Source organism: Lytechinus variegatus, chromosome 3 (assembly GCF_018143015.1).
Source record: "Lytechinus variegatus isolate NC3 chromosome 3, Lvar_3.0, whole genome shotgun sequence".
Taxonomy (NCBI): domain Eukaryota; kingdom Metazoa; phylum Echinodermata; class Echinoidea; order Temnopleuroida; family Toxopneustidae; genus Lytechinus; species Lytechinus variegatus.
In genome coordinates, this window is record NC_054742.1 from 21,101,261 (window position 1) to 21,129,081 (window position 27,821).

The 27,821-nt window shown below is 34.6% G+C and overlaps 1 long non-coding RNA gene across 2 annotated transcripts in view; it reads right to left on the reverse strand.

Moving 5' to 3' along the window:
* The window catches only part of LOC121410474, a 58,784-nt gene that overhangs the window by 28,709 nt on the left and 2,254 nt on the right, over positions 1-27,821 (reverse strand). For both annotated transcript variants that reach the window (XR_005969340.1, XR_005969339.1), the window contains exon 2: positions 9,843-9,925. This is a non-coding gene — a long non-coding RNA (uncharacterized LOC121410474). The remainder of the gene's footprint in view (positions 1-9,842; positions 9,926-27,821) is intronic.

The window sequence follows — 27,821 nt, forward strand, 5'->3', positions numbered from 1 at the left end:
TGCACGTCGACTATGATTTAAGAGAACTGCAGAATGGATGTGGCGAGGTTTCCGATTCTGATAGTAGACGTGTGTGAGGACCTGAGGCATATGGCAGGCCAAAAAATGATGTCATCTCGTACCAGTCGTCTATGTCGACGTACGTTTCTGAAAGTGCTCTATAATAATGTAATAAGGACTTTTTCTTGCAAGGACAAATGTGTACCCAATGTCTCTAATGTATAAATTTAATCTATTATTTTCTTTTCTGAAGCAGTAGGCATTGATTTTATGTAATGGAAATCAGTTGTTTAAAACAATAAAAAAGTTGTGTTAAGTTGTGTAATATGTGAGAAAAAGCCTTGCTTGCATATTCAACCTTCGTCAGATTTGTTTATACCCAACAGAAGACATTTACAGGGTAATGTTTCAAAACACACTTTTCACTATGAAAATATAGAACAATGAAGGTAACATATCATGTGATAAAAAACAGTCCTCAGTAACATATCTCATTAAACTAATAAATAATTGCTGACAATCATCCTATAAACACATTATACAGTGCGTCCCAGAATTAACGAAACCGAGATTTAGAGATCATTTATCATAACTTAATCATAAATAGAATAGACAAATGACCTACCGACTTAAAGCTTAGAATCTCCTCTTTCATCTGATATTACTCAGGTTATTTCTTATTCACGCATGAGTGAGCAAAAACAATTTGAAGAAAGGATACCAAAAACTCATTTGGCGGGGGGTATCTGGGTTTCAAAAAGAAAACCACATTTCTGAAAAGTTCAATATCTGCTCTTTAATTTGGTACCAAAATTACAGAAAATGGTCAAGAAATGAAAAAGTTCTGGTCATTTGAAATAAGGCTTGTATTTCCATAATTTCATGAGATAAACGTGTTTTCACCGGTTTCCCACAGAAGCTTTCGCATGGTGAACAAAAGATTTAATGCATGGCTGATCGTCAACAAAACAGAGTATCGAGAGAGTTTGAAAGCCAGTCTGGAGAACCTCTTCATTTTATGAAATTATTGAAATTCAAGCCTTATTTCAAATGACCAGAACTTTGTTATTTCGGGACCATTTTCTGTAATTTAGGTATCAAATTAAAGAGGAGATATTGAACTTTTCAAGAATGAGGTTTTCTTTTTGAAACCCAGATACCCCCCGCCAAATGAGTTTTTGATATCCTTTCTTCAAATTGCATTTGCTCACTCATGCGTGAATGAGAAATAATCTAAGTAATATCAGATGAAAGAGGAGATTCTAAGCTTTAAATTGGTAGGTCATTTGTCTATTTTATTTATGATTAAGTAATGATAAATGATCGCTAAATCTCGGTTTCGTTTTTTCTGGGACGCACATCCGATCTCGTGTATGAACACATTAAATAAAGGCTTTAACAAGGCCTTTTGGAACATGCACTCACTGACAAACTGATGTCAAAAGGCACATGATAGGTTAATGAAATGAACAAGGTAAAAGCTCGGCTTACTCTATTATTCATAACATGAGAGACGAGATAACTAGTATCCTTGAATCAGCTCATGACTGCTCATTATTATACCTTTATATCCCCCAATTAGTAGACAAACAGCCTCACTTTATTGATTACAGCCCTTGCACCCTTCATACATGTTTATAGGTATTGAGGTGTATGGAACATTTGAATTCAGACTATTTGATGGAGCTTACAAGGCTGTGCATATATCTCGTGTAAATGAACACTCAAGTTAACAAATGCATGTCCATTCTGGAACATCCTTTCATTTTAGACATTAATATTTGGGTTAATCCTTTCTACAATCCAAATCCCCCGAATGAGCATATACTGGAGAGGATTTCAGTTTGTCCATTTATTCCACTATGCAGGCAAATCTTTTGGCAATTCAGAGAACAAAAGAGAGGGAAGGGAGATACAAGTAATGTCATAGTGACAAGATGACTGCTACCAAATCCGCCAACCCCCCCCCCCCTTCACACTTTCACATCTTTTCACACACCAAGGAAGGTTCTACACAAAAATCTTTGTTCATTGCCACATAAAATTTCATATTGAACTCAATAGCAATTTACATGGATTCCTGTGCAAATTACCAGACTACATTTTGATGGTGAATCATATCAAACTTCCTTATTCCCCACCCCCCCCCCCCCCCATTCACATTATCAGTAGACTTCGCAAAGTCAATCACACATCGAAAAATGCAATGTTTGGATTTTTATAAAAAGAGCATGTACATACAGATACTTAAATTGTTCCATAGAATCAATACAATCTTCAATCAGTGCACTGTTTTCACATGTGTGAATAGTCCTCTTTTCATTCATTGTCTCCATGCAGTGAGAGTGGAGTGAGTGGTGAAATAAATTGAAAGTGATTATGTATTGATCATCAAACCATATAGCTGGTATCAATGATATGGGTTAACAGTGTTAATATCAACCGGTACACAGGAAGAGAGAGTTCATTATCAGAAAATTTTACAGGCAAACCCTGTTATTTTGAGGAAAAGCGTGCTTATACGGGTTTGCTGCCTGGATTTCATTGACTTCTATAGAAGTTCATCTCTTCTTTGTTTTCTGCCTTTGCTTTGTTCCATGTCTATAAAAGATGTAAAAAAACAGGGTATTGTAACATTTTTTAAAAATTAAATATCTACCTTTTCAGTTCAGTTCCAAATTCATAGCATATTCAAATCACTTTGTCCTTTATTTTTTCCAAGTCATAATTTATTCATGAAAAAATCAATTTCAGTTAACCCCATGATCTTGTGATGTGTCATTGAGGTGTGCTGCACTTACCAAGGATTTTTTTAAATGAAGTTACAATATAATTGAAGTAAAAGCAAAACATTTACTTGTACCAGAAGCCTTCACTTTTTTTAGTTAAAAGTTTCCTGGTAAACAAAATCTGAGGAAAAAAGACTTACTAACAGGTTGCTTACTAGAACTGAACAATGGCCAATGTTAATTGAAGAATATTTTATTCATAATCGGGAATAAAAAGTTTAAATAAAATCACAAAATATCAATCTGAAAAACAAAATACATGTGATTTTCTTTATGAGTAGAATAACAAGGTATGAAATAAATCATTTTTCATAGCTCTCAAGACACTACCCATTACAGTATGCAATTCAAGCAGATGTCAATATTCAAAGACACCATGGGGAGGTGTTAACTCTCTCACAGATTCAAGCTTTATTCTGTGTTTACAAATGGCTGCCATTACCATGGCCATTATCACTTCTATAATATGCCTCAGATATTCATTATAATATATAACAACATTTCTGATCCATACATCAATTTGCATAGATATAGCATGGCATAACTACATTTCAGAAAGGAATAGAGCCATTCCTATGTCAATTATCTTAAGAGGTTATTTCAGAGCAGGAACTTTTTTCATATTGCAAAGTCAAATGCCAGTCAAAATTTTGGTTGGGAAACTGATATTCTGAAAATAAAATGGGTCTTCCTGTACATTTTCACTACACTCTGAATCGCGATCTGAATTAAAGTCATACTTTTTATGACCATGACGCCTGGGAATAGGGGACATTGACCACACCCTTTGTTTCTCAATATATTCATGTTTGTAATTGCGTATTCAATCATGATTCATGTTGCTGTTCCAATTTGAATATCAACATTGAACACACCTCATATTATATAAAAATCATGAGGGTATCAATTTGCTGTATTCATCCAAAAATAGTCATGTCTGATATAATTCAGCGCTGATCTCAAGAGGGAGGCTTCCTTTTATTGACATGGACTTTCCGCTTCACAAGCTTTTTTTTTTTTAGCTTTTTGGCCCAGATAAGGTTGTGTAAAAAAATCACTTGATGGCATTGGCAAGATTTATTCTTAAAAAATAAAGAGCACAGAGGATAATACAAATGTCAGGGTTCCCAGCTTTTCAAGAAAACAAAATTCCCTGATATTTCCCTGATTTTTCCCAGATGAAATTTAAAAATTCCCTGATAATTATTTAAACTCATTCCCAGGTTTTGCATGTTTTCTAAGTTTTTGCAGTGAATTAAATGTATTTTCAGTATAAAAAATAATGTAAAACTAGTACTACCATAACAAGTCATTCAATGTATGTTGTTTTGATAAGCAACAAAATATAACAGAGTCTGACTGACTACCATGCTTTCAACTTTTGGGTTGCTCAAAATTCCCTTTCGTCCGTCATTCTAGGCATTTTCCCCTGATTCGGGGTATCAAATTCCCTGATTTTTCCCTGACTGGAAAAAAAGTAAAATAATTTTCCATGATTTCCCTGATGGGCTGGGAACCCTGAAATGTAGAAATAAATGACCCTACATACATGTACCTTTAATATTAACACCAGTAATACAGATGTGCGTTTCATAAAGCTGTTCATAAGGTCGACTTTAAAAAAAATCCCATCTTTTGGTAAATGGGATACACTATTGGCGATGGTTTAGCGTGTAAGAAAGGTTCACCAATCATTCTTAATGTCAATCTTAACTAATGAACAGCTTTATGAAATGGCCCTCTGGTATCTGAGCTAGAGATGACTTTATTTATATTTACACTCCTGGAATGGTACTCTGAAAATTGTCTTAACTATTCTTGTAACTCGGCAAAATAACAGCTCGCTAAAATTCTGAAAATTGTCTTATCTCTGTAAGGACGTCCCCTATTTTATCTCTGACACGTCTAATATTTTATCATCACCAATCATTAAACTTTTGTTTCGTTCAACCAATAAAAGCGTCCCTTCTAAAAAAAATAATCAAGTGCATTGTTGACATGTGAAACTAGAAACCATAAGAGAAACTTCACGTCACTTAAACGAAGCTTGATCCCATATTCACTAGATTTTCTACAAGTGTATTCTCTGAATCTTCATGCCATGGTTGAATTAAGGATTTCATCTTGAATGATAATTTAATGTTCAATAATCTAGTAACAAAAAACTGATACATGGCTAGTGAGCCAGGTGTACCATGAAACCACATTCTAATCACAGAGATCAATATACATTATAGCTAAAAGAAATTGTTGAAAATATCTAAAGAGACTCAGTGTACACTAGAATTAAAACTAAACATTTTTGAGAAAGCAATATTTCTGTTAATTAAACAGATTGTTTGGCACCTAACCAACTATCTGTAATGTGCTTCAGAATTTCCTCTGAAAAGTTCATCTATTTTTTCACATAAAATAATATATGCAATAAAATACATATGCCCAACCAAAACAAATTAGATGACCAATGTGTGCATGTACTCCATTATCTTTTTCTTGAAGGAAATGTGATATGATAGTACCAACCACATGTATTCCCCTTGCATAGATTGGTCTATAATTTTGCAGTAATTCTATCCAGAAACAAATATATTACTGGCCCAGTTGCATCAAACAGTTGCCTTCAGCATTGTTCTCAATATCATTATTCCATTGAAAAGGAGATCTCTTTAAATATACCACTTGGCCTCCTTTAAAAATCGAACAGGATTGAAACTATCCATAAATTCATGTTTGACTTTCAGGAGGCTATTTGGATTTCATTTTACATTCAAAACAATACTGATCTGTACAATGGTGTCAAACTCACCATCACTAGGCGGTTTCAAACCGCCTCGATCACAAGAATCCCCGTTAAATTACGGGAACTTTTTAAGGCTAAAAAATACCCGTTAATTATTCCTGCATTCACACCGCCCCGAAACACATCCTTCGGGATAAGTTCCCGAAGTTACGAGCATGCGCAGTGTGGTCTGATAAGCAGGCAAGGCGGGAGATTCAAAATCTCTAGCCCAGCAGCCACCCACGCCGCCGCGCCCAACGACACGCTGGGATAAAAGTTCCCGTAATTTGCTTTCACATCGCCAAAATACCTGCGACCTTGGAAAAATCCCCACGAAAGTTCTCGTAATTTCGCCAAGTACCTACTATTTAGCGGGTATTTTCTTTCGGGGAGATTACGCGTAGTTTGCTTTCACATTACCAAAATACCTGGTATTTTCTGATCGGGGTAAATTTCCCGATCAGAGAATACCTGGAACTGGCGAACTTCGAGGCGGTCTGAAACCACCTACTTATTTCAATTTATGAGGGATAATACCTCACCTCACTTTTTGGTAGGCCTAATTGCCCTTTAACCTGATTTTAGGCCAGATGAGAAAAGATACTAAAGAGAAAATACTATTTAAAGTGAAAACTGTATGTTGAAAATGTTTCCATAATTTCAAATTGCATGTCTTCATAAGATTCAGAAACGTATTTGAAGATTAATTTTGGCTATGTGAACCCTGTAGACATCATTCTAATTCAATCCCCCTCTGAGCAACATGGAATCTGCATTCATAGCTGGGGAGTCAGTTTGTGAATGGCCATTCTAACAAAATGATAAATCTAAAGAGACTTCCCCTCTCCTTGACAACATGGGGTATGCTTTCCAAGGTCCTACATGACAAGTACTAGCATAGATCTAGAAGTGAATACTTTCAAAGATCAAGTCCACCCCAGAAAAATGTTGATTTGAATAAATAGAGAGAATTCAAACTAGCATTCACTGTAAATTTCATCAAAATCGGATGTAAAATAAGAAAGTTACGACAATTCAAAGTTTCGTTTATTTTTCACAAAACATTGATATGCAAATGAGACAGTCGATGATGTCCCTCACTATTTTTTTTTTAATAATTTGAATATACATGTATTTCATTTTTTTTTACAGATTTGACAATAAGGACCAGCTTGACTGAACCATATAGTATTAAACAATGCCTATTCCACATGTTCAGGGAGGAATAAATCATTGTTTCACTTGACAATGAGAAAATTAGAATATTTCATATAATAAAATACAAAAGAAATAGTGAGTGGATGACATCATCAGTCTCCTCATTTGCATACCGAAAAGGATGTGCATTCATGTTTTGTGAAATTAAGCAAAATTTTAAGATGTCATAACTTTCTTATTTTACATCCGACTTTGATGAAATTTTCAGTGTTATGTTTGTTGGATTTTTCTCTTTTTATCAAAATCACATTTGTACAGGGAGGAGCTACATGAAACTTTTTAAGAGGAATTAAGCTTTACAATAAAATATAAAAAGTGCAAATCTGAAGAGGGTACAGGTATATTAGAACTCACTACCTGACTCATATAATGTATCCAACACAATGCTTTCAAACTACGTTACAAATGTCTTCAATTTCAGAGAGACACCAGTTTGGGCTTAGTCCCATGTGTTCTCTTTCATGCTGGATCATTGACCGTTGTCACGGTCTGGGATTACTACCACCATTATCATGGTCCCAACGGGTGTGAGATATTAAATGGGGTCACACTAAGGTGGAATCTCAAATGAAATCGGAGAAGCTATTGAAATTTTCTTCCGCTCTTCTAGTTTATCAAGTTCTCATGGAAATAGATCTTTGGAAATGATTTGACAATTTTACAGCACAAAATTGGATTCCAAGATCTTTATCACACAAATTGACCAAGTTTTATATTCTTGTCAGGTAGCAAATTGATTTTTTATTACCAAGTCACTGATTAAATTTTTAAAAAAGTAAGAAGTGGAATCGAGTTTGAGTTAAATTTTCAAAATCTGACAGTACAAGAAGTGCATTTTCAGGGCTAATGGAAAGAAAGATCATCTTGATACCAGGACCACAGATATTCTGAAGTGATACTAGACTGAAGGTAAATAATTCTTGACATAAGATTAACTGACCAAAGAAAACACAATAAATTAATGATAGATGGAAAGAACAATATAGAAGAACATGAATTGGATTGAGCAGATACATGAATAAATGCCTACATGTTTTATTTTTACATTCTGAATTCACAAAGATGAATGTTGTATACTATGAGTAAAATGAAATTGACATGGAAAAAAAAATAAAAAGGGGTTCATTTTAAATAAAAAGTGAAAATAAAGCAGGCAATGAGTTGTTGTGAACATATTGTGGTCCAGGCTGGCATATTTTTCACTAGCATGTTCCATGGTATCCAACACAGTGTGTTGTGTCTCAAGGAAAGACTGATTTGTTGTAGAACTGAGCAAAAGTGCCAATTTCCTCATCATATTGCACAATTAGGAAGCATATCTGAAAATAGACTCGTTTCAACAACACATCATGATTCACAATGATTGAAAAAATTCCTGTAAACACTTAGTTCAGCATCGGCCATCTTGAATTCAAATAATATGTTTAAACTCAACTTATAACTGAGGTCATCACAATGAAGTTTTTTTTTTAAGTGTGTATACATACTCATTTCATTACTTGTATTTATATCTATTTGGGCCAAGAATTATATTTTTCCAGGTGAAAAACTGGTTTCACTTCATACCATTACAACCACAGGATCTGGTCAGGTACAGTTTAATAGCGCTAGCAAAATAATTTCCAAAATGTTTGTCTTCATTAATCACCTACCAATGTATAAGATCTACAGACTCTCCCAATTTACTGTGGGAAGGGAAGATCTAATATTTTTTTTACAACCAAGCATCCCATTATTATCAAATCCCCCACAATCTCGAGAACAGATCATTCCTGATTCTTTCATTTCTGCGCTGATCGTAACATGGGCCACTTCTTTCCTTGGTCCGTCCAACAAAACATTTTAAGCAATTCTTCATTCCATTTCACATTTAAGCGAACTTCTAAACTTAACGTTTTGCCTTGGCGTGTCTAAATTTTGGGGACATCCCCAAGCAAATGGAATAATCTAAACACATTCTTTATTTCACCCCTGAATATTTGCCATTCCCCCTTTCCTCTATCAAGAAAATGGTTTAGTTGCTTTAAAGGAAAATAATAGTGAAAAGTTCTTCATCATGGCATTTAGGGTGCGTTTACGCCCCACTTTTTTTACCCTACTTTCAAATCATGATACTGCAGAATCACGATTGCATTTAGACACAAGTGAAAATAAACCTCTTTCAAATCACGGATATGAAACAAAGAAAAAGGGGCGTTTGGATAGACGTTTCTGTAGAATTGCAAATGAAAGAGGTCGGATCAACGTAATCGTGATTTGAATCATGATGCTATGACGTCACTGTGTCGGGCTCTATCACAGGCTACTGCCAGTTTCACTGTTGCCAAGCTCAAAGTGCAATGCTCACGTGTATGTACTATGTGCTATGAATACATTTCTTGTCACATGTATTCAGTTCTCCACTGCTTTTCATTTTTTTTTTTGTCATGGCTTCAACTTCATGTTCTAGTAAATGAACTAACTGGACAGACCATGATCTTAGTTGTTGTTGAGTTAACAGTGTATATATCAAATTGGATCGACGCTGAAAATCACTTTCGATAAACTGACAAGATAAATAGAAGTAAACAAAATGAGGTATAATAGACTGAATTGTGGAAGCAAAGGAGTGATAGTTTGAAAGCCGAAACACCGGCAAAAAAGTTGACCTATATTTCGGGTGTCAAACTGCGCACTGGATCAGCCCAAATCCAATGAGGAACAGCGTTAGAATTAAGGTTGTCTAAACCATGATTATGTGGTATTGTGATTCATGTTTGTGTTTTGAATGATTCAAATCATGATTCTGGCTCGAGGTTGCATAAACGCAGCCTTGATGTAATAGAGGAACTGATGTTCCCAGTCCCAAGTTGTGCAGCAGTGCAGCTAATCCTTCAATTTTATAATTGCACTTACCAAAGCATGTAAGTTATTAAGTGCAGCAGACCCATGTGTATCTCTGTAATGAGTACATAAATCACATGGAGGCCAACGCTAAATCTTACTGTTGAAAAATCTGTCAGGATTTTATATGGACATCGTTCATCCTATATAGAGTAAACACAAATTGCATGTACCTGCTCAGGTATCCTATTTTGTGTCTGAATTCCAAACGTCCTCAGAAAGGAATGAAGAAATCCAGCCTTTTCAGCATACAACTCTAAAAAAAGAGAGACGCATACAGGTGAAAATTAGAATGATATCTGACAAAACATTAGGGAAATTCATGGAACTTGTGATAATCACAGACTGGTTTAAAAACACTATTTATATGAAATGTATTTTCTATAAAAGTGGAAATTTTCGCGGCAAGATCAGCGAGCGCGAATTTAAAACATGCAAATTTATGAGCATCTATTTTAGCGCAAGTTTTGAACTGCAGTTCAATTGCGGGTATCGTTTTGGCAAAGGGACTGCATAGTTTGACCCATAGAGGGCGACATTTTAGAAGCAAACTTGAGCTCCAAAATCATATGCATCGCAAGAATTTGTTCCAATGCAATCATTTTTTAACAGTTGCAGACCAGTATTGAAATAATGATTTTGCTTCAAATTTAAGTTGCTTTTGTTGTTTGATTGGCGAGTGTTTAGATCTGTTTAGTTTTTTACAAGACGTCTTGTCCATTACCCAGGTTTGTTGATTGATCAAAGATCCCATGCACTTTGACTAGCCGTAATCCCACAAGTCCTTACCCGGTGCTCGGCCGTCCATACCAGGCCAGCAGCGCCTCCATTTTGTCTTGCGCGAAATGTCAAAAAAGCTCATGAATGGATCAAAACAATGCTGAATTACACCAATTTAGAGCTAGAATTATGATCATAAAATACAATTTTGTTGCTGAAATGTTAATTAAAACCATTCACAGATAGGGAAGGGAGTGACTTTGTGATTATGAAGTGTGGGGTGTGAATTAAAAAATATGCTGTTTGTTTTGAAGCCACCAAGTGCGAAAAATTAATCCCGTAAAAATAATAGCGTTTACAGTACATGGTACAAAGCAAAACCCTGACAATTTGTGAAAGGCAAACTCCTCCTTGTTTTCACACATCAATGGAATGAATGATTAATCAAAGATTGTTTCAGAGTTAAAATATACATTAGTAAAATAGAAAGTGAAAAGTACTTGAATAACATGATATACTGGAAGTTAGTGATGTCAGTTTTACATTATAAGAACCACCTAAAACAACACTAAATTTGACACAAAGAAACTAAAACTTTCAATAGAAATTAGGAGTAAAATGCAATTATACTATACACTGAACAAAAGTTGTCTGGAAGAGCTGCTTGTAATTCATCTTGAATTCAAGTGCATTTCAAGAGGGAACACTACACTTCCTTCCAGACATTTGCCATAAGACTGGAATAAAGTCATAATGGAAAAGCAGGAAATTAGCTCTCTCAACACACACTTCCAATCCATTATCATGACAAACTACCCCATTTCTCGCCCTAATTGTGATGTGCCAATAACACAAACTACTTAAAAGCAAGAAATAAACAAAAATTTTAGGTTTCTTCACCCCCAGGCTACAATACACACATGCATAAATTCATGAACTTTGGGATAGATCTACATGTAATATTATGAATGCACGACACACCATAAACTGATCATCAACAAATACAAATTGATGGCACGTTTTCATCATTGTGACAACAAAATTCCCCTTTATTTATTCAGAAATAATTTACCTTCATATCAAAAGAAAAGTTTCATTGATTTTTAACATCACTCTTCTACCTCCCCCCCTTCAGTCATGCTCTGCACATGCTACATGGAACGGGCTCAAGAAAACATAAAAAAGTAATTTTATTCAAATAGCTACAGATCCTACAATATTAAAAAAAAGACCATGTAGCACTTATACATGAAAGAAAGGTGTGATTCTATGATTATCCCAATATTCACCTAATACATCTTACTGTAGTAATACTTCTGACTATTCAGGGTTTTCTTCTGCAAGAATCTTCAACCAAATATTACATAACTTACACAGTAAAGATAGGAAAGTAGTAGTAATAGTAGTAGCTGAGTAGTGCTAACAAGTGGAACGTCTCAGGCAGTCTCGCCTGCATTACGCAATTCGATATAGCAGCAGTGCTTCCTTTGAAAAACAGCTAATGAATAATTCTTCACAGAAGAAAACACTAATAATAAAATATTATGTCCATTGACCCAAAATGACCTTTGACCATAATCATGTGACCTAAGACATGTGCAAAACAATCATACTAGATTACCCTTATGTCGATGTTTCATGAGCAAGTACCATAAACTTCCTTAGTTATGATGCCAATTCAACACATACTCCCAACACTAGAGTTCATTGACTTTTAAATGACCCCTGACCTTGGCCATAATCCTGAAACACACACAAAGTATTCAGGGATACATTGCTGCTCTTATGTCCAGTATCATGAACTAAATCCATAAACTTTTAAAGTTATGATAATTCCACAAATACCCCCAACATTACCAAAGTTTGTTGACCCTAAATGACCTTTGACTTGGTCATGTGACCCGAATCTTGCACAGGATTTTTAAGAATACTTGATTACTCTTATGTCCAAGTTTCATGAACAAGATCCAGAAAATTTCAAATGACAATTTTTCAAATACCCCCAATATGGCCAGTTTGTTGACCGTAAGTGATCTTTGACCTTGGTCATGTGACCTGAAACTTGTGAATGATATTCAGGGATACATGGTACCTCTTATGTCAAAGTTTAATGATTTACATGTAGATCCATAAACTTTTCAAGTTATGACAATTCCTCAAATAACCCCAAGATGGCCAAGGTTTGTTGAATTTTAAGTGACCTTTGACCTTAATCATGTGATGTGAAACTCAGGCAGGATATTCAGTGGTACACTATTACCCTTATGTCTAAGTTTTATGAACTAGGTCCATATACTTTTGAAGTTATGACATTTCAAAAACTTAACCTTGATTAAGATTTCGATATTGATTCCCCCAACATGGTCTTAGTACATTGACCCTAAATGACCTTTGACCTTGGTCATGTGACCTGAAACTCAAGGAGGGTATTCAGTAATACTTTATTACTCTTATGTCCAAGTTTCATGAACTAGGTCCATATACTTTCTAAGTTATGATGACATTTCAAAAACTTAACCTTGGTTAAGATTTCAATGTTGACGACGACGCCGTCGCCACCGCCATCGGAAAAGTAGCGCCTATAGTCTCGCTCCGCTATGCAGGCGAGACAAAAATGATGAAATTAACTCAATATACAGTGCGTATCAAAAAAAAGTTTACACTTTGAAAAAGCTCTGGGAATTAAAAAATATACAACATGTGGGTAATTTTTTCACATATAATCTTGGGTTAGGGTCTCATCTATCAAATGAAAGTAAAAGTTTTGACAGAATGTTACACTTGAGTGAGCACTGTCCAGTTTTGTAAAGCTCGCAGAAATCTGTTTGTGCAGAAATGCTAGTTTTCACACAAAGTCAAGGGAAAGGGCGAAATCAAACTTACCCTGCTATACATTTTTCCTACATTTCCCCTGCACTTTTAGTCAATTAAGATAAAACAGATACATTCAGGCATTTTTAAACAAATTTTGCCACCTAAATTGAAATTTCAACACTTAGTAAGCACAACTTTTTACCCTTTTTGTGCCAGCTGGATCTGAGGACATAACTAAATCTAAACAAAAATTTACATCAGACATCTCCAGCACTTTTTCACTAAGTTTTTACTATTTAAAGTGGGTTGACATTTAACTTTTCCCAAGCTTGACAATGATTAACAAAATAAAAATCAAGACTTATTCATTTTATGTAAATCACAGCTCAGTGTAAATAAAATATCGTCTTGATGGCCTTGGTGTGTGGGAAAGTGGGGCGGGGCGCAATGCACTTTTCGAAGTGTATTGGGCAAGGAAAGAAGTTAAAAGAGGTCAAAGATATCTTCAAACCAATTGTGCTTGCTATTAAAATTATACGTGTTCTTCATAATAAAGGTTTACTTTTATTCGCATAGCTATTTCAAAGTTCTGCGCAAATCATTTTTCACTAACTTTTCAAAAATAAGTGGTGCTCACTCAAGCGGAAATATTTTTCGATAGTTATATCGTCATTTTCTTAAATGGATCTGTACCAATGATAAAATGTGGAAAAATCTTCAGGATATTACAAAATTATAATTTTACAGGATATCTTCAAAGTGTAAACTTTTTTTTGATACGCACTGTATAGTAAGGTTGTGGCAATGTGAGTTGCTGAATCCGCTCCATATTTTCATTAGATGTTTCAAAAATATTTCACTGAAAAGGACTTTTGTGCAAATGCCTTTTCATAATTACAAAAAAGAGGTCTGGTTGACAAATATCTATTGTCCACTCCCACACATCCTTTTCTCTGTGTGACTCTCAACATACACGTGTAAGTCAGTCAGTTTACAGTATAATCAAGGAGCTCCTTGGTATAATGTTTTGGTGATTCCAAGGAGCTTCTGATTCCAATGCTAAGACATGCTTACTTGTAATAAGTGAGGTACATGTTAATAAATAACGTTATCCATCAATCAGGAAAGGTTTTTTTTCAATTCGATATTATGACCGGCAAAGAGGGGAGTGTTTTCTTGCAAACACAAATCTGAACTGCAAGTCACACAGAAAACCCAGGGACATAATTTCATTTGTCACTGATTTTTTAATCTTGGAGGTTAGCAATTAACACTTGTTATCACACATTCTTATCATGAATGTACAGCAGATGCATGGTGTCAATTTTCATGTTCCCCTTACTCAATTATTCACGCCTCATTTATTACCCAGGTTTTGCTCTTTTATTATTGTCCTATCATTCTGGGCTTAAACTGCAAATGGCTGATTAAAAGAGACCCCAGGCATGAACAGCATGAATACGTATTGTGGGCACCAAATACTAAAGGACTAGGTACATGTATACATGTATGAGCCTATACTCAAACTTTATTTTCTAAGCACAGGCTTCTTTTTAAAGAAGGTCTTCTTGTTCATATTAAATGAATTGTATTTTGGTTAGCTGTACCTTCTTCTTTTGTTTTTTGTTGTTTGAATGATTTTAAAATTCAATTTTTACAGAATTGACAATAAGGTAAATCTTGACTGAATCACATAATGTTAAAAAATGTTCATTCCACATGTGCAGGGAGGAATAAAACTAAATTTCACATGACAAGGGGGAGAAAATCATATTTCATGTAATAGAATACAAAAGAAATAGTGAGAGGGTGACATCATCAGTCTCCTCATTTGCATACCGCCCAGGATGTGCATATAACTGTTTCGTGAAATTAAGTGAAATTTGAAAATGTCATAACTTTCTTATTTTACATCCGATTTTGATGAAATTTTCAGTGATATGCTAGTTTTTTCTCTATTTATTTAAATCAACATTTTATGGGGTGGACTTGACCTCCAAGCTTAAATTTTATAACTAATACCAAAAGAGACACTGAAAATTTATTGTATTACTCAGTCTATCCAAGTGGTAAAATCAAGGAGTTACCAGCATTGGTAAAATGAACAAACGTCCTTTAAATATGCTGTCATGATGTCACACTCTCTGATAGGCAGTTGTTATCACAAGATAACCTCAAATAGCTAATCTCCTTTGACATTCCATAGAGCAGGCTGCTCCTGACTTCTATCTAAATCACATAAACAATTGCTTCTTCATAACATTACTGTGTGGTCCATAAAGATTGACAGTATTCAATTCCACTTTGTTCATTTGTACACATGTAGACCTACAGTATACAGCAATCCTACGGAAACCTTTAAAGGTAAATGCTAGTTTTGGTAACAATATCAAAATAAGTTCGTACAGAATCCAATGAAATGACCACCAAAGTGTCTGTTTGTACAAATAAAACGCATGTGCCAAAGGATTCTGGAAGAAATTGTGTAATTGCTGAGAAATCAGCAAATAAGCACAGGATTCGGGTAGAGCATCAGGCCCGACGCTCTAAGCAATAATTATACATTGTCCCACGTGCGCTTATCTGTGTTGGGGATCTTCAGTGTGAAAATTTTTCAGCGTAGATTTCAAGATTTCACAAAGTTCAGTTAATGTAACTGTACCAGATCTAGATCCTCGATGATATACTGACAATTAAGCCTTGTTTTACAGACTTTCTCATGAAATCAGTGTTTACTGCAACTACTGGAATTTCTCTTTAAAATGACAATTGTAATGGTGATAAAATCTGCTCTTTCGTATATCTAATGTAGATTTGACTTTCAAAATGCAATTTTTCAACAACAAAAATGTCTTTTTATCAAAGTATTATTCAAATTTAGTCAACAAAATACTATGATTCAAAATTTAAGTGTATTTGAATTTACATGACTCTTGTGGGCCTAAATAAATAACTCATGGAATTGTCACTTTGCTTGAACAGAGAAAATTTTACACAAATTAAGAATGAACTTTTATGTTGAATGTATGGTTTACTCTAAATAAATTCAAGCATTTTTTTGTCAGACATTTGCTGAAATTCCACATTCCACATATTTTTTCAACCATTTATGGACATCTATTATCTGCGATTTTCATTTTTTTGTTCATACTAGACCACAAACATTAATGTGTATTGTGGAACATGTATTGTACTGGATCATATTCCGGCAAAGCCAACAATAATTTGTTATGCTTAATTTCTTATATGCATACAAATTGATTATAATCCAAAAATAAGTTAATAATCATTGGTTTTGAATGTATTTTTGTACATGGGTTACTTTTCTCAACTTGAAAAAAAAATGTATATTATATATCAGAGGGCATTGTGGGTAAGGCAAAAGTTCATTGACTTGCCATATGACTTCATGTTGGAGCTGATACCACATTATTTTGTAAGACAAGAAAATGAGCTCACAAACATATAGGCCTACAACTAATTAAAAATGAACAATTCTATAATGAGAACTATTTGTTGTGAAAGTTTTTTTTTTTGTAATTTAGTTGGTTGCCTGTAATGTACTTTTTTATTTCCTCAGATGTTCTTTTCATATCAGTTCCAATAAAACTGATGTATTCTTTACTTCCTAGAGCTCTACGGGCCTAAATCTTCAGTTCGTTCTTTCAGCCTATCTGTATTCTAATTTGTAGGTTAATTTCTTCAATTGGATACCTAGGCTCATTTTTCACCTCCTGCAGAAAAATAGAACCATTTGATTGTACGACTGAAAAAACATTTTGCAAGGTATCTTCTCTGATATAATAAACACCAGAGGCAAAACAGCCTATAGGATGAGAATCATCTGTCAATTTACAGGTGTTGATGTAAAATCCACAGCTTATCCTCTAAGATAGATCTCTCTGAAAATAGCTTTATCAGAAAAGTAGAGCAATGTCTTCTGCCCTCATAAAATGAAACTGAATTCTTAAATCAAACATTATCAACTTCCTAACAGTTCCACTGAGCTTGTGAACTGATCAATATTCACACAAACCTTTATTCTCAACTTAAAAATGTGTCATGTCTCACCAGAAATCTTGAGTAATGTAACAATAGAAAGTGAAACTTATAATCAAACATGCAGACAAAGAAGAAAAGGGAAGTCAAGGACAAAGTGTTGTAAGGAACTGCTTGAGATGAAGACCTAGTCAGCAATTACTGCAACAATGTATGCTCCAGTGGGTCACAGACTCCCTTTCATGATGCAATAGTAATATCAGGGATTTTAGCAACAGATTGAATAGGAACAAAGCTTCCACCCGAGATGACAAATTTCTCGGGTAACTTGCAAATTAAGACGCAGAAATTTGTTCCTTTCTTCAAGTTCACCCATTTCCCCCCACCTCCCACAGCGGGTGTGCCTACTCTATTCAAATGAGGCATCTAGAATTTTGAATGCATTATTCTAGGATTGGCGAGTGACCTTGACAATGGTAAGGGTTTGAGGGCAAGCCAGACACAACAGGGATCCTTCCTTCCATCTCCATCATGCCTTCATGCTTCACTTCATTTCTTCCACAAGTTACTCTTGATTACGCTTGGTGGATTTCAGGGTGAGTCACATAATCTAACCGTACTGCCCTCATAGAACTGGTTTATTTTTCATTAAAGGGAAATCCTATCTTCAAAGAAAACTAATCCTCAGCAGGTAGAATCTCCTGATGATACATTAGAGATAGTGTAGAAGTCTCAGTTAAAGTTCTATCCCCGGCAGAAAAAAAAACAGTTTCTGAAAAAAAATCCCTTTTTTCTCCTCACAGTTACATTTCCCCATGAGAGAATGCAGTACAAAATAAGCTTATCTATAAAAAAAGGAAATTGGAATTTGATTTATTGGATTTTAAAATACAGGGCCTAAATACCAATTCTAAAATAAAGGCTAGATATATAAGGGTCCCACTCAAAGATGTTTTCAAAACCACCAATTAACATGAGTTCTTGATTGGTCAAAGTTTACAATCTACACTACAGTATTCCCAAGTATTTTGAAATATTTTCTTTCACCATTTTATCAATCTAATCCCAATAAATAAGGCTCCTAATCAAATAATTATAAATTGCTAAAATAGTCAGATGTTTGAGCAATATGTAAGACAATGAGTGAATATGCATGTAGCACTTACATGTACAGTAAATATAACTTTCTCTTTTGAAAGTATGTCTTACCAAGGCACTTATCCCATCTTGTTTCTTATCCAATTCAACATTTCACTTTGTCCTATAATCATCGCAATAATTCTAAAGTATAAGTAGATAACCGCAAAGCGCTGTATCACCACAAAGATTGTATTGAGCTTGCTACTGATCAAGAACAGCTCTCAAAATGAGTAGTCACACATGAGCTGATATGAAAGTGAGATGGTCACACATGAGGCAGTCTGTAAGTCCTATCTCTACGCTCAGAGCAGGGATGGTCATACATGGTAGAGCTTAGACATGGTCCATCACTTCAGGTTTGTAGTCATTTCAGTTTTTCCTTCTCTCTTCCTGTACAACAGGCCAAGCTATGGTGAAAACAACCTGATCACAAACCTGCTAATATGCACTGCAAAGAAATTTAGGTGTTACACATAATTATCCTGATATGAGCCAAGACAAGCTATAGATAAATATTGAAAATCTATTTTCCCTATCCATGATATATAACAGAATCAAGATATCACAAAACAATCACCATGATTGCATTAATACAGATTATTAACTTTCTATCTAAAAAAAAAAACATTTTGTAGATAAGAGTTGGTAGCATATTAAGTCAAATTCAAGATTAAATAAATGACAAACCAATTACAATTATTGGAATTCAAACTAAGAGGGATTTTTTCAAACTTCTCCAAGATATTTGAGAATTTCCAAGATTGTAACTTAGTGTAAAACAAGAAAACACAGGGGGGGAAATCTCACACAGACAACCACAAGTGAGAACCCATTAACTGGGGATTTTTTTTAAGAGGTGTGATCTGAATTATAATGAGGCACTTGTATATAATTTGAGGCATAAACTGGCATATCAAATACCTAGACAGCTCCTCTGAAAACACAAATCCATAACAGTAGATGGCAGTATACAACTTAGATCCTAGAATATCATCCCATGATCTGAGTTATAAACTGTCTATAAAAATATTCTCACATGTGATCATGAAACGTGAAGGACCTGCCTTTTACATGAATGTTCATGTAATGACTAACAAAACGTACATGTAATGTAAGCTATACTGGGCATGATGTAGGCCTTTGGCCAAAAAGTTGTAATTATCATTCAATTTCTGTATAATGTATGTATAACTTTGAATACCATTGTTGATGCTGATGTTATTACTATACATATAGTATAAAAGGTGTTTTTGCTTCCATTGTGAAGACAGAACCAGCATTTTTAAATGCCGTTTTAGAACGCTCATTGCAAGCTTGGTTCTGGGAGTGTTGTTTATACTTTTCAGAGGTGAAATCATGATCTGCAGCTGGCTTTGCATCATAATTTTTATTGAACAAGAAAGCAAAGTAAAATTAGGCACTTTTTTTTAAATCTAATTCATTTAGGTGGTCTACTAGTATGATGAAAATAATAGTAAGACAAAATAAAGTTTATAGGACAACAGTATGGTTTTTGTTTGTGCTACAGGCTCAGAAATGTCTCCTTAGAAAGATAACTCATGTTTTGTTGTGTTTGATTCCAATCATTCATTGTGATGACAAGAGGAGTGTTCACATCGATAATACTTAATTTGATGATAACAAATGTAAATTGTTGGCCATTATTTAGAACCAGGGAGTTAGGAAGTAACTCTCCTTTCTGATGGTTTACTGAAAGGGTCCTCATGACAGAAACAAAATCCATTGTAAATCATCACAAGCAATTTTGCTGCAAGGTGTAGACTAGTTTAGTTCATAACAGGACCAGAATTGGAAGAATTACTGAAAGGGGTATTAGTACATACACATGAAAAGACCCAAAACATGAATAAAGTCCTAAATGCAAATCATTATCCTTGTATTGTGACTAATGGCTCTGCTTTAACTCTACAATGGTCAATCCCTGAACAGTGACCACAGATACCCTCTTAATAAGACAGGTCAAAGATTTAGAGTACACTGTCCAGTATATTCAGGATGTATTTTATAAGTCTCTTGAAAACCATAACAAGATAAACAGGCAAGTGATCAATATGTATCCTGAAAAGGAGGAAGCTACATGTTGATGAGCATTAGCATAATCAGTCGATTCCCTCTCCATGATAACCAATGGTTTCAATTAGACCAACACCAGGTTTCATGAACTTAATTGAAAGCAAATGGCTCAAACTTTCATTTTTTATAAATCACATCAATGATTGAAAAAGACAGACTAAGCCTCTCAGCACCCACTGAATTTATAGAAGCCTGTTGAAAATTTGTGGCCTGAACTAGGGCCAGCAGTTACGGGAAACAATTGTTTGGTGGTGTTTTTATTTTCAATTCATTACAATGTTCAGACAGGGGATACATACATACCTTCAGCTTCAATACATACAACATGTATTCATTTTCAATAAGCAACTACATGTAATTTTCACCAGGTAAGAAACTAAGAAGTTTGTAAGAAATCCTTCTAATATGCCTAATCTACTGAATAAGAAACGGTGTATTTTAGCATTGATCATTTGTTATCTTCACTGAAATTTAACCTTCTTCAAGAGGAAAAGTGCATCTTGTTTCTCTAGAGGTTGGGGTCTGAGGACTTCAGTTCTTCTGCAAATATTGACTATCAGTCCCCTTCTCAAGATGCCCTACTGGGTGCACTGTTTGGTAAACAAAGGATTTAGACATGGTCAGTTAATATTTGAATCCCCAATTTGGTTGACAAAATGTCTGTGTCTCGTGACATGTAGAGAACAAATTAAAACTAACGGACAATGATCATTTCATTTGTATTCTGAATTGTTCTGGTGGTAATTAACCTCCATCAAATTATCATAAAATTAACAAGGATACAACTCATTTATAGTAGGGTCCATTGCAAAACTAATGCCTACATGTCCTTTGTATAATAAGTTTTGGTAAATTCAAAGAATTTTTCAGACAAAAATGAAGGCTTATATTGAAGAAAACAAATTGTGTAAAAGATGCACTTTTTATTTGAAAAATGCCTTCATACTGATGGGTAAATTTTACAAATAAAGTATTCGAATAGAATATTTGAGTCTCTGATAATTTGGGAGAAGGGTCTGTTTGACTGTTTCAGTTTGATATAAAAGAAAGGGACTTGCCAAGCATGAAACTGAATGACAATTTGAGTATTATTTCTTTCCAATAACTTTTTAATTACCATCTCTTAAATGCATCTTCAATTTTTTTTAATAAGATAACATTTACATTTTAAGGAGATAGATAAAAGAGTCAAACTTAAGTTTTTATCTATTTTACAGACAAATGTTTTCGTAATATACTAGAAAAAATTAATAATCCATCTTGGAAAGAATTTTTTTCCATGCTGTTTTTTATACCAGTACTTAAGAAATCTGAAAATATGAATTGGTTAGTGCAACCTTTATTGAAAAATAGAAAAATACAAAAAGGAAAGTCTGTTTATTCAAACAGTTGCAGATACATGTGTAAGGTATAAGATTTATTAATGATTTAAAAATAGATCAAGAAGGAAATATTATATCTTTAACCCAATGTGAATCACAATTTAATTTCAAGGGTGATTTTTTTTGCGATATTTTTCAAGATGTCAGGCTAGGTGGTTTCAAACCACCTTGATCACAAGAATCCCCGTTAAATTACGAGAACTTTTTTTGGCTGAAAAATACCCATCAATTATTCTTGCATTCATACCGCCCCGAAACATACCCTTCAGGATAAGTCCCTGAAGTTACGAGCATGCGCAGTATATGGTCTGATAAGCAGGCAAGGCGAGATTCAAAATCACTAGCCCAGCAGCCACCCACAGCTCCCGCGCCCAACGATGCCCAACTACACGCTGGGCTAAAAGTTCCCGTAAATTGCTTTCACATTGCCAAAATACCTGCGACCTTGGTAAAATCCCCGCGAAAGTTCTCCTAATTTCGCCAAGTACCTACTACTTAGTGGGTATTTTCTTTCGGGGAAATTACGCGTAGTTTGCTTTCACATTACCAAAATACCTGGTATTTTCTGATCGGGGTAAATTTCCTGATCAGAGAATACCTGGAACTGGCGAACTTCAAGGCAGTCTGAAACCACCTGCTCTAAGAAGTAGGCAGGCCTACGTTGTTTAATCACAAATTCCAAAACCTAATACCTTTTTACACACGCTAAAATTTCCTTAAACCCGTACTATAGGTGGGGCTAAATTGCCATTTAGCCCCACCTATAGTACAGGGTTAAGCTTAGCCCACTTTCTTTTTACACAGCATTTTTGCAAAGTGGGCTAACCCCACCTTTAGAACTGGATTATTTGGCCCTGCAAAAAAGCAGGGTTATCCCAGCAATTGCGGTGCTAAGGCGATAGTACGGGGTTAAGATCGCTAGTGTAAAATGAAAGTGGGCTAACCTTAACCCCGAACTATAGGTGGAGCTAAATGGCAATTTAGCCCCACCTATAGTACAGGGTTAAATTTTATAAAGTGTAAAAAGTGTATGAGTTACAGTAAGTACTTGTACTACGAATGATCGACAAATGTATTTAAAGCATGAGCTAGCTACCACAAGTCGGGGTTAGCGAGTTTCGTGTGTGAAAAGCAAGCATTCCTGATTCGGGGTTAGCGATAGTCCGGGCTAAGATAATCCTGTGTAAAAAGGGTATAAGTCATAGAATATGTGAGCCTAATGTTGTGCCTTTTATTTCTTCTATAATACATGATAAAAAGGGATGTAAAAATATATACAAACTACTGATAGGAAATAAAGATTTTGCCAAAACTGTGGCAACAAAATATGAAAGAATTCATATCTTTTACATCACACTATAATACCTAGGTTTAATAGGATGATTTCCAGATTCACAATGGGCATCACACTAAAATATTTCCAAGTAAAAGTTTACAATAGAACATTGTTTTTAAACTGAAGATCACCAATAGCAAGTGCTGTACATTTTGTAATACTGTAAAAAAAAATTGAACACTTGAAGGTAATTTCAGTAGAAATGCTTGGTGTAAAGTAGAGTCATATCATCTCCTATGTTTACTATTAAGTTTACTCCACAGAATATATTTTTGATACAAGAAAATCCAAATGTTCTGAATTCTATTATTATTAAACAACCATTTGTATTCGAGGGTAAAAAAAGACTATGCCTGATTTTTAAAAGATACGAAAGTCAATTAAAACGTATCAGTTAGATGAAAGTTACATTTATGATTTGAATGGGAAGAGAAATGGAGTATGTTAAAGAGAACCACATAGGCCTGCATGTATTGTAATCCCCATTTCATATGCAGCAATTTACACCTATTAGCACAAATCTATAAACACTATTATCAATATAGGATTATATAACATTTGTATGACGTGAATTCACATGTTCAACAGTCCCCATTGATCAGTCATGTCATATAGGGATAATCAGAGCTATTAATATGTCTAAGAACTACATGTATAAATGGAGCTAAATGGCAAGGAGGGTATAGGTTATTTGTTTTCAAAAATATGAAGTTATAATGAGCACTGAAGAGGGACTGATGTATGCGAGTACATGTATGTGTTACCATATCAAGTGTAGGCCCTAATCGTATTCCATTGAGAAATTATGTTATACATACATGTATGAAGTTGATACTTGCCCTAATATAGAATAGGCCTATGTCTTACAAATAGTTTGCCTCTTCAACAATTTTCGTTCACAGCTTGACTCTCAAAGGGGAAGTTCACCCTGACGAAAACTTTGTTGTAAAAATAGCAGAAAAATTGGTGAAGGTTTGAGGGAAATCCATTAAAGATTAAGAAAGTTAAGAGAATTTCAAGTTTTCCATTTGTGAGGTCATTAACGAGCAGCTGCCCCATATGTATATAAAATGCATTAATTTCATTTTTTGATAGTTCATGATGACTTATTTTTTTTATTTTCTTTTTAGGAATGGGTGTGAAATAATTTGTGCATTGATATACTGAAGTTACAATAAAAACAATTTTCAATTTTCTGAGAAAATGACATTTCATTGATTTTTACCAATCGATATGTACATGTACATGTAAGAAAGCTGCTCGCATATGACTTCACAAATCAAATACCGGTAATCAAAATTCTAATAACTTTTTCATTCTATGATGTTCAAGTATTTTCCAAGTATTATCCAATACCTTTTTTAATTTTTTATGCTATTATTACAATAAACTTTTTGTCAGGGTAAACTTCCCCATTAATTATGAACAAGGATTCAAATTATTCTGCATTACATGAGCATGCACCAAATACTGAGTTGCCAAACAAATCCATTAGACAAGATAACCGGCATTCTGTTCCAAGTGGATTGCAAAGTGGCAACATATGAAGTTATCTGCTCTGGTACCTTGGAGATCAGTCCCCAAGGATCCATGTCTTTGATGGATGTGGTCCATTGTTTTATATTACATCTAGCCAAAGGTTTGCTAAGGTTTGCAAAGTACCACTCTCAAGTAAATTGGCCCTGCAACACTTAATATGAAAGGAAAATATCAAAATTCTCCTCCTTTAAAGTTAACCTCCTGATGTCTCTTGAAATTTTTCTCAATTTTCTGACTCCACCTTTGTAAATTTACATAAAAATGCATTGATATAAGACACCTTACCCCTGTGTTTTTCACTGAATGATTTCTTTTAGGATGCATTCATACTTAATTCAGGCTAAGCAAAATCAAGCTTTGTTACTTCAAAACACAGTTTCCTCTTTTCGCAGTTTTAGATGGTGATTGTAGGCATTAATAATAATTACATGTACTGTAGGGCCTCATAAAAAGATGCATCTATGATCTGCAATTCTAGAAGAAAAATTCTGGAGAACAAATTGTGTAAGATCCATTCTGAACCCTGTTTTTTTTAAAAAGCATGCACCAAAACCTTCCTCCCAGGTCAATTTGTGCTTTATGAATCCACCTTCAAAGTCAAAATTTGCCTTATAAAAAAAGAAGCATTAACTGAGCATTTTAATATGAGTCTGCCCTTGCAGAAAAAAAACATAAATGCAGTCTTTAATTATTGTTCTATAGTATACAGGTCAGCATATTTTTTCTTATAATTAAAAGTCCTTGAGAATATGAGTTCATGAAAGGACCCTTGCATTTAGTTAATGCTAGGGTTGATATTATGTGGCTACCGATATAATCATAAACAAGACACATTATGATAGCAGTCTTTATTTCAAAGCCTGAAAAGGATTCAGTGATGTTTGCACAAATACATGTATCTGGACCACAATCACTTGATTGATACTTACATGTACTTTTCTTATTGCTAGTATTCTTTATTGATTTGTTTTTTCTCTGACTGAACAAGAAATAGAAACATGGAGATCCTAGGATAGATAGAATATATCGTAATCCAAGCTGATGATGCGATGACGATGCATGGTATCCAACAAACTAGGTCTGCATATGAAACTAATCTGCATCCACCCCCTATCTATCACCTAGCCACAAGCCAACCCCCTGGAATCGATCTGTTGGTTGCAATAGATAAAAGTGGGCAACAAAAGCAGGGCATGGTGATCAATAACGCCTTTCAGCATTGCACAATTGGAAGAAAAGAGTGGTACAAGAGCACCATTACGTGATTACAGCAAACAGATGGCCCAAAGAAAGAGGCACGCTCCCTACCAATAGATTATGCTTATGAGGTCCCTGGCAATGTCCTTACGGTCTTCATACATTACTAATTGAAGAATACTCATTGTTAACAGACATGTGCTTATTATATTTGCATGTCCTTCTCTTCACACAATCGTACAAGAGCACTTCTCAATTAACAGTCCATTTTCATCATTTTTATTGACCAATATCTAAAGCTGCTCTGAGTATGAAACTTCGATACAAACGACTTGTAAATATTCCCTCAGCCCTCAGGTCAGGTTGTAAGCCATGTACGGAGTAATTTTTTTCCCTCTTGAAAATGAAAATCAAACAGCCTTTAAAATTCAGTAACTGATTTTGTTTGTGTTTTTAAAAAAAATTGGACAACAATGTTTTGAACAAGAGAATTCAAGAAAGATAATTCTACATAAATTGATGTACTGTTTATCATATCATGTCCTTGAAAAACTCTAAAAATAACTGTTTATCAAAGCTAATATTATGTACACAGTATTCTTGAGAGTGGAGTGTATTTGCATGGAGAGTACATGGAGGTAGAATGGTATTTGTGTTAATGGTAGTTGGTCACTTCAGTTAGGCACTTGTCAGAGCAAAGATAGCCTCTTCAATTCTCAAATGCTTAATAGACTGCTTATTATAAAAAGAATTAAAAAGAACATACTATCACACTGCCCAATGCATTGTCTGAGAAGTATCAAACCAGCTTGTTTAATTCAGAGCGAGGTAAACTACTGTATGCCCATTACTGTCTTTTATTGACAAGGCAATTCATCTGTCATTTCTAGCATAAAAACTAACATTTGTACCATAAGGAACTATCAACAGATTCTGAAGACAGCTTGATCACTATGGTTGCAGGATAACACATCTAGCAAGATGATCATGTTTCCCATTTTTTAAATCCAGGTGAAGTCAACTGAATAGGCATAAGCTGTGATATTGTGAGATTTTTGGTCAGTACTTCAAAAGGGGGGGGGGAGATGTGTCCTTCTCCCATAAGCAGCTGTACAAAATTTAAAATTCAAGGGTGGCCGGGCCTACTCCTTAGCTGTCATTTTGAAACAAGATTGTCAATTTTTAGAATGCAATACATGTAAAAATTATCATTTGAGACTTTTCAAACTTTCATAACTTTCTTATTCATAACAGCTTTTGTTGAAACTTCATTCTTTTAACTCCTCTCAATATCTATCAAAGTTTTGCATTTATTTGGTTAGTTTTATTGATTTTAAGGCAAATAAATTAATATAATTTACAATACTTAAAGAGTAATTCAACAAAACAAAAGAGAACAGAATTTCATAAATGTAAGTCAACACGATAAGAGAGCACTGCTTCATTAAAGATCCACCCCCTCCACACTCACACTAGTGTGAGGTTAGTATTAATATACCTTGCACAAAGAACCGCGTTTGGCAGTAGATTTCTAACTATTCGGTGTCGCGTGCTGCTATGCCACTTCTGGTGACTTGATTTTTCTGTGTGCTGCAAGTACACCCTGTATGTAATGAACCCTTGAGTGCCCCCTCCAAAAAGAAAGAAAAAAATACCAGATTTTAGGATCTGCAAGTCAGACCAAGCTCTATACATATACATGTATCCACTTCTGACAATAATGTTCAATTATGCTCAAATGTTCATACATTAAAACAGTATAACATGATTTATTGAGAGTTCACAAAACATACAAAAAAAAAAGACACCTCCTTCCTTAATCATCACTACTCGTATAATATAAGGGGCCTAATCATTTAGAACCTGAACTGGACAGCTCAATCACATGTATCCTGTTTCCAGGTATGGTTCTGGAATATATTTCTCTCATC